The sequence below is a fragment of the Parus major genome, chromosome 2 (assembly GCF_001522545.3).
Source record: "Parus major isolate Abel chromosome 2, Parus_major1.1, whole genome shotgun sequence".
Classification (NCBI taxonomy): Eukaryota; Metazoa; Chordata; class Aves; order Passeriformes; family Paridae; genus Parus; species Parus major.
The window spans coordinates 74543460-74553002 of NC_031769.1; the positions used below are offsets into that span (position 1 = coordinate 74543460).

Sequence of the window (9543 nt, forward strand, 5' to 3'; positions counted from 1 at the left end):
CTAAACAATTTTTCTTTAACAGAGTTAAAATAATGAAAAATACTTAGTTAAACTGCTGGCCAAACTCTTATTGTTTGTACCACTCCTGGTAAAGACCCTGGGGAGCAGCAGAGGAATCTGTGCTATTGATTGGCTGGTTAAAGAGAGGCCTATTAGATTGAGACAGGCTAGATTGATTATACAGCAGCAGAAGGAGCTCAGATTCAGAGCTGAGTGAACGTCAGGGTGAGAGAGAGGGAGAGCAAGCGAGAGAAAGCGCGCAATAGAGGGAGACTGTACCCACTATAGCATCAGCGTGTGACAGCTGGTGCCTGATAACACTGATATTGAGCTCCTTCAGTGGAGAACTTGCTGAGCTACCCTTTTTTCATTTGCAAGAGGATGCCAGCTCTAAGCCAGTGCAACTGATGACAGACTGGATCTTGGAACAGTTCGTTTCACTTACATCTCTCATGTTCTGCTCCTCTGAAGAAAGGCTTATTACAGAAGACAAAAATTCATTCTCCCCCTTACCTCACATATTATTGATGATATACAGACTTTGATCTTCCAGGTAAGGAAATTATCATTTGCTTTTCTGAGCAGCTAAAAAAGGAATTATTCTTTTCATATCTTGCATGTTAAATACAAGCTTTGGCATTTATTCTCAGAATACATTTTTTGCACTTGTATTTCTTTCACTCACAGATTATGTAAATCAATTATTATGTACACCTAAAGACAATTAGCAGGACATGGTTTGTGCATTGCATTTATCATGCTTAACCCTTTAGGTGAATGAAACAAACAGAAAAGATTATTTCTAACTACTTGGATGATGTTTTAATGTAACTTGTCCCATGCATGCTAAACAGCCTGGAGTAATAATGGCATACAAGCTCTCCCATATTTTTAATCCATTAGTGTACATATTGTGAAGACAGGTAGAGAGAATATTTACCTGAAAGATTTCTCAGTGTTTGTCAGTAGTTTGAAATAGTGTCTGTCTTTCGACTGCAAGCTTGCCACTGCTGAGCAAATATGGTCAGTCTTAAATAATTTATCATTAGACTGCCATTTTTGATAGATCTAGTAGGTATTGCTAGCATTCTGCCTGCAAAGTAAAGATCAAGGCTTATGACTTGAAATATGAAACCTAGGATGTTCTGTTACACTGTGCTGTATGTTTGAAGCAGCCATCCCATGGACTGATTACCTGTTTTGATATGACATTGACTATACTGTCTCCTAACTGCAGACCTCTACATAAAGTTTCTGTGTATTTCCTTCATCTGTGTTTTAAGTGGCTTTGTTGTCATAGGTGATAGGTTCTGATAGATTGCCGTGATCTTGAAGGTGATAGACTATATCTGAAATTACCCAGCTTTTGGATTTGAAGTAAGTCAGGAAGTTGATTGACTGGGGGTTTACAGGCCACAGGAGCATAACGCCAAGACAGCTCCTTCATTAGCAGAACATTCCTTCCAGCTGTGACAACACGCACCACCTTCCTCATCCATTTGTGCACTCTGCTCCTTGTTCCAAACTGCAGAGTTTTTCATATGCCAGATACTGTGATTATTCCCTATGGGTGAAGTAGAGGAATCAATTTATTAATGCAAGCATTTAAGTAGACTTTGACCCAGACAAGTACATGTTCCAATGCTTTGGCCAGTTAAGAAACTGCCTATAGCAAGGTCTTGCTGCTAGAAGGTGGACCTACGTGTAATCCGATTTATCCATCGACTAAAGAATCACAACTACAGAAAAGCACTTTCTTCTCTTTCTTTATCAAGATTTTTTAAATAAATTTCTAGAAAACACCATACTTAAATAATTAATGACTTCTCAACAAAACTCAGATGAGAAGTGGAGTTGTCAAAATCATTATTTATCATTTCTAAAAGACATACAAGAATTGAGGACCTTAAGTAATAGAGATCTTTTACAAACTAACAATAATTTGAATAGGGTATCTAAGTGACCACATGGTTAAAATATGATGTGCTTAAGAGAAAGCTTTATCTTCTATAATGTATCATATGAATAAGCACTGGCAAAACAGGAACTAAACTGATGACCCCAAACTAAAGACTTACTTAAACTATAACATCTGTGCTGTTTTAATACCTTGTATCTTTTATATGAATAGTATTTATGCTATTTACTATATACACAAATGTCAGCAATTTTGATGTTTCCTTCTGAAACTCTTTCCAGGTAGCCAGAAATTCTCTTGAAGGCACATTTTGACACCATAGCTTTATTGAGTGGTATTTTGCTCCATAAAATACTGCCAAAGGTGAGCATTGCATACACTGACTGTGGAGTCAGAGTGCAGAATCTGATCATAAATAATGGAAAGAAACCCTTTGCATTTTAATTACCTGGATAAAAATTTTAACACTAAAACAAAGACATGGGTATTGAGAGCTATATTTACCAAGCATAGACAGTATTTTATAAGGAGTTAAGATAATTGAATGTCTAATTCACTTTGTATTCTTACAAATAGGCCTGCCTCGGCATATTTCATGTGCAGTTTGACTAGCAAAAAAAGTCCTTTATGTATGCTCAAAAGCTTTCCTACAGCTCTTATTAATATCTCTCTTTTATCTCTGAAAAGTATTTTTCACTATACCCGTGCTCTTTAAATATACCTTATAATTTTCTGGTAAGAAAAAAAAAAATTCATGGTAATTCTGTGATTTCGAAGACAGCAATATTTTTTACCTCCAGATTAGTGTCTGTTACTAGTCAGGTTATATCAATGCCATGAAACTCCAGATTAAACCAAAAAATGTTTATTTTTGTAATGGGAATACTTGATTTGAACCTTACATTTATTTTTTTAAAGTGCAAAAGACAATCAGAAACACAAACAATTAGTTAAGCTTATATTAATATTTTTCTACTCATAAGATACTTTATTCAACTCCACATTAAATATTGTAAATATCTTCTTTTTTCAGATCCAGAAAAAAATACATTGAAAAAGCATGAATCAGAAAGAGTTAAGAGTCTACATATTACAAACTGTGCATTTTCTTTCAGATCTTTGATGTTGTCAATGTTAATCTGAACTTTTTGCAACACTTTAAACTGATTCAGTTATTTCACCTTTTTCTCAAAAGATTAATTTGACCTTTTTAAAATTAATGTTGTATTCCTTTCCAGCTTGCAGTCACAGAATGTGAATTTTATTTCTATTTTCTTAGCTAACTTAAAGCCATTAGGGGGCTCTTTTCTCCTATCATATCACACAGCAAACTGCAATACAAAGATATATCTAGTTCCTAGACTTGTTACCAAAAAAATTATTCTTGAATTAATATGCTTTACCTGTAGCATTTTAATAATACAGAGCAGCTAACAGTTTCTCTATTTTTTGTTTGTTTGTCAGAGTGGAATCTGTTATTTTGGGTATTTTTATTGCACATATTTGAAAACTTTTATTGTCAATTAATGGTTATGTCTAAAAGTTACTTTATGTCCTGTAGAGGAGAAGGAGGGAACACATTCAGCAAAAATTTTGAAGTTACACCTGGAATGACTAAATCTAATTAACAACCTGAATATGAAAAATCATTATGTCCAAGAAGCTAAAGTTTAGTTATTCCAATAACTGTGAATAATGGTGGAACTAACATGAAAAAAAAATAAATAAATCTGTTGAGTATTGCTACATTAGACTGAAAAGAACCTAGAGCATCTAGAATTGACATAATCTTCCCTTACATAGCTTGCTTTCAGAAGGACTAAGTATGTGACGATGTTTTTTTCAATCACTCTTTATTTCACAAACTGAGAAAGTTGCAAATCTGAAAGCATTTACTCATATAAGCAGCTACACTGAAGTTACTGTGGGCCAAATTCCAACATCTTTGTTCTGCCTATTACCCTTAAGTTTTTATAAATTCATTGCACCGCTGGATCTGAAACAATTTATGAACCTTGAACTATTTCTTGTGCGGTTGTAAGCTTTGTACAATTACTTGTGGGATTCTTTGGAAAGAACTATAAAATAGTCCAATGCAAGCTAAGGAAAAAAATAATTAATTTGTTGTAAAGCACAGCAAGGTAGTTGCAAACACTGCAAAATCATGCTGAGATGAGGCCAGGAGAAACATGAGTGTCAAAGATGAGAAAAATAATTGTCCCTCTGTTCCAGTTTTGAAGGGTTTTTTTTGTTCCTGCCATCTTTGAAAGAAAAAAATCCCAAGCTGGTAAATGATTTTACCCACCCTGAACCAGCTTGCTACTTTATATTATTTAGCTTGGAGAGACTCCAATACTACCAAATCCATTCAAGAAAAAAAAGAAAATAAAAGAGACTGGCGCACTTTGTCATGTTTGACATTCACAATGAAGGAGTTTAATCTACCCAAGTTGGATTTTTTTTTAAAAAAATCAAGTTAAAAAATATGTTATTTCTTAGTTTTACCACACATCTGAATAATCTCTCTATTTTTGCATCCTCTTATAGCAACTATCTTATATCAATTAAGAACTTTGTTCTAATAAACAGCATCTAGAAATTCTATTCAGGACCTCAAGACACTCTGTTTATTGCTCTGCACAGACAGGGGATCACAAAATATAATGAAATTGTTGAAAATATGGAATAAATCAAGTCTTGTTTCTTAGATAGATAATTGATGCTTCAAACTCAAAGATGATCTTCATTAGATATACTACTAGCAGATTGGAAATTCAGCATCATAAGAATTATCTTTCTGTTAGTAGAAGAAGGATTATTCCTTACTAAAAGGTGGCTGAAGGTAACTATGATTTGCTTGCATTGCAAGTGATTAATTATGTACACATGGATAGTCATCAAAGCTGAGATGGCATTATGATTAGTAATTCAAGAGGCACAGCATTGCCAGGCAGTCAAAGGAGGTGATTCTTCCACTGGGGTGGTCTTACCTGGAGTCATGTGTGCAGTTTTGGGTACCATGATATGAAAAAGGTATTAGGTCATTAGGGAGCATCCAAAGGAGGGCCACAAAGATGGTGAAAGGTGGATGGGTGGGGAGGGCATACAAGGAGTAGCTGAGATCACATGGTCTGTTCAGCCTGAAGAGGAGACTGAGTAGAGACCTCACTGCAATTACAACTTTCACATGAGGGGAGGAGGAGGGACAGGCACTGATGCCTTCTCTTTGGTGACCAGTGACAGGACCCAAGGGAATGACATGAAGTCTTCTCAGGGGAGGTTTAGGTTGGATATTAGAAAGAGGTTCTTCACCCAGAGGATGTCTGGGCACTGGAACAGGCCCCCCAGTGAAGTGGTGATAGCATGAAACCTGACAGAGCTCAAGAAGTATATGGACAATGCTCTCAGGCACGTGGTGAGACTCGGGTTTTCCTGTGCAGCGCCAGGAGTTGGACTTTGATGATCCTTTTTGTTCTCTTCCAACTCAGGGTATTCTATGATCATATGACTTTTTAAAGGCTCAAATCAGACCAAGCAAATTGCTGGAAGAATGACAGGAAATGTGTAGCAGAAGAAAGGAGCAGAGACTACTTCTTGGTTGGAGTCAAGCACCCTAGCAGTACAACTCTTTTCTCCTCTATAAAACACAGTTTAATTTAATTGTATGCTTTGCTTCCTTGAAATCAATGAAATTTTATGTAAAAGATAAAAATTAAACCCATATAAGATTCTGGCACAAAGTTTCTGCAGAGCGTCACTCCAGAGATAACTCTAATTTACTGGTTGGTTAGTTTATCCCTTATATAAACACACTATGCTAAGCACTTTGAAATACTTTTGAATGAAAACTGTTGTGTAAATGTAAAGTATTATTATAGCAAACAGAAGTCACTCAAAGTTGACAGAAGTCACTTCAGCTAATGAAAACTGCAAAAGTCTGGGATGCTTTATTAAGCATGAACAAATAATTAATCTCTGATGAATGCTTAAAGACAGAAAAGAGCAGTTCTTCACACATGTAATCAAATAAGAAATATTCATTTTTCCTCTTTCATGTTTTCTATAATATATGACAGGAATAATTCAAATTACTATATTTTCGAAGTAGAAAAGTTTGCCAAAGCAATGATTGTATGTATTTTCAAAATATTTTAAAAAGAATCAATAACAATGTAATCTAAACTGCACAGTAATACAATGAAAAACAGAATAATTTGCTTGTTTATTTTTTTTTTTTTACTGGAAGAAAAATGACAAAGTAAATGAAATTGCATAGAAACAGTACCTGGCATTCATATTTATATACAATCCTACATATTTATTTATATATATATATAGATGGTGACATCCCTGCCCATGGCAAAGGTGTTGTAACTAGATGATCTTTAGACTTGCTTCCAACCCAAGCCATTCTATGATATGAGTCTATTATATATTTGTATAAGTTTATCCTTTACTCTCTGTATTACACACAGTAAAAAGTCTTTTCCCTGTTAAAGAAAATTTGCAACTTTTATGAATTTTATGAATCTTATGTATTTTATGTAGAACCCAAACATATTCCTAGAACACCATAAAAGAAAAGGATTTGTTGGTTGTGAAGCCACTTGAGGGTACAAGTTTCAAGACAGCTGTCACCAAGAAATGCAGATCATCAGATGCCAGGATTCCAACAAAATATTTTTTCCTGATATTGAAAACACTTTGTTGACATAATCTGCTTTAATGCTGTGATGTAATAACAGAAAGGCTTTGCTGAGCAACATGCAAAAAATTACAATTTTGCATGTTTTATATGTAAAACTATACATAAAGTATAGTTTTGAGAAAAGATCTTTAGATTTTTGTGTTTGCTTGAATTTCAAAATATTTAGAAGTGAGCAAAAAGTGTTGTTGCTTTGCAAAACACTGATTACTTGTGGCTCTGGAAAATGACTTGGATAAATCCTGGTCTGATCAGCAACGATTAACACTGCTCTGTGGAGTATAAAGTGAATGAACAAAGTTCTGCGAAGCAGCTGATAGTGAGAAGTAATTCATTGTCTTCAGGTGGATCTGTAACACTGAGAATTAATGTGCTTACAGCACTGACAAAGCTATGGCAATACCTTGAGTATTTCTATAGCTTTTTTCTCTCAGAACTTTTTGCAACTGATTTAAGATATGTGACTGAAGGTTTTGTTCCTTCCCTCCAATTATCAGATATTAAACAGAAAAACAAAACAAACCAACCAACCAACAAACAAAACAAGAGAAAACCCATCAAAAATTATTCCATGCCAAACCCCTGTCAAATTCATTTTTGGGCAAGGTGCCAAGGCAAACAAAATGAACTATCAAAGATTAGTAAACGATGATACATTTTTATGCTGAACATAGTGAAACAATAGTTCCATTCTTAATACTATGTAATGATCAGAAGGTAGAAACTCTTTGTGGCCCAGAATACATAACAATGACAGTATAAATATTTTGTAGCATTTGGAAATTACATATACCAGAAAGTAAAAATATATGATATTACTTTAAATATTATAAATTTCAGCTCTAGAAGTCTGATTTTCATAAGGGTACATAGACTTCACCAATTTCTAAAAACTACTGAATATACATCGTAGTGTTTTGCTTTTCCTGGCTTCTTAAGATGCATTAATATTTCTAATTCTATGCATCACAGCTGTACTGATACATGTAAGGGCCATTCTGAAATTAATGTTGCAAATTTCAAGTGTAAATAACAAATTCGTCTATAATAATATAATAATGTAAGATATAATAATAAATCAATAAATAATAAATAACAATAGCAATATAAATATTAATATATGATGCAATTATATAATCATGTAATGCAATATATAAAATATTAAAATAAATAATTAAATGATAAAATTAATAATAAGTAATTAGAATTAGAAAAAATAATAAGATTAATAGTAGTAGTAATATAATATAATAATAATGCAGAATAATGGATTAAATAATATAAATTTATCCTTTATTTATTTTTTTTAATTTAACTTGCAACAGAGTATATCTTCTTAATACTGTATATGGAATCAGAATTTGAACCTATCTTCTTAAATGAAATCATTAGTAACTTCTGATGTGAAAACATACTTTTACATTCCCTGCCCTATTTTGAGACACAAGAAATTCGAATCAGCTTCAGATCAGCTTGGATGATATTTAAGGTACTCAGTCTTGAATGTTTGTTCATTAAGTCTAGGCACTGTCATACATCTATTTACATGTACAGAATCTAACTAGCAAAATTATATCAGTGTCATGAGTACATGTTCTTTATTGTTTTGTGCCAATAAACAAATATCAATGCCTGGGATTACAGCTGTTATGAGGTGGTTTATCCCAGCAAAGCAGGAGCAAAGTGTGAAAGCTCTACATGTGTCCATCAAATATGGAAAATCATCCCTGAATTGCCTGACCGGGAGCATGATTAAGCAGATGTGTCATACAGACATTATTCTGAAGATCAGGAGAACACTCTGGGAAAAGATGTTGCTTTTTGCACTCTGTATCCATATATTGTTTGATTGCCACAATATCTCTAAGATCTTGAAAAAAGGCTTACAGATCTTTGACCTTACTAATTCTCAGATAGATGGGATCAGGAAGACAACATCAGCAAAATGCATATATAAAACTACTAGTAGTCACAATTTTTGTACTTTTTAGGAAAATTGTTCAAACTGGAATTGTACCTTACTCTGAAACGGCAAAGCTTCGTGGGTATCTGTCTAGGGGAACAACTAAATAACTATACATACCTGGCTCCAATGTGGTGCAATCTCCTCCCCACTCTAGCTCATCTTCTCAATGTCTTGCCCAAGTCTGGCAAATGCAACATGCCTGGGACATATCAAACTTCTTAATTACTTTTAAGAATCAAATTAAATTACACTACACAGAGAGAAAAATATGCATAAAACCCACCCAACTATATTACATATCAACCTAAATCCTTTCTGTGATGATTCTATAATTCTCTTAAGCATCTAGATTTCTGCCTTTTTTTTTTTTTGTTGTTATTGATATATATATATCTGAAACTCATTAACTTCTTCACCTGTTTTTATAACTAAGTGTTCCTGCCTAAAAATTTTGGAGAAGCTCTACTGCAAGAACTGCTGTCACTTTATGTGGTTGATCAACACTAGAGTGTTGGAGGAGTGAATGTCAAAATTTACAGGACGCCAAGATTAACTCATCCACAAGCTTTTATCATGCAAAACAGTTTAAGTTCCTTTGATTGAGGAGAGGTATCTTTCATTACTTTGTACAAACCTTGGCAGAAGAGTATGACTATAGACATTTACCAAGAAATAAATTATATAGTGTTGTCGTGGTTTTAAACCAGTAACTAAAAAAATTACTTATTTCTTGCTGTGAGATATGGATTAGAGCAAGAGCAAAACAGGCTTAAAACTTAAAAAGGAATAAAGAAAGTTTATTAACAAAACTACAAGAATAAGAACACCAGAATAAACTTCCAGAAAACCCTTTTTATCCCCTACTACCCACCATTCCTTTGTTCACATGACAACAGAGACAAAAACTTTGGAACTTTGGTGTTTAAAACAGTCCCAATTCCTGCTACAGTCTTT

The 9543-nt window shown here is 33.8% G+C and overlaps 1 protein-coding gene across 4 annotated transcripts in view; it reads left to right on the forward strand.

The window, feature by feature from the left end:
• Positions 1–213: 213 nt before the first annotated feature.
• Positions 214–9543, forward strand: part of CDH18 (cadherin 18) — a 1344136-nt gene continuing 1334806 nt past the window's right edge. For 2 of the 4 annotated variants that reach the window (XM_015652999.3, XM_015653058.3), the window contains exon 1: positions 216–553. The gene's annotated coding sequence lies outside the window, so the exon portion shown is untranslated. Of the gene's footprint in view, positions 554–9543 lie in introns of all 4 variants that reach the window. The other 2 variants (XM_015653084.2, XM_015653076.3) reach the window with 2 other exon arrangements.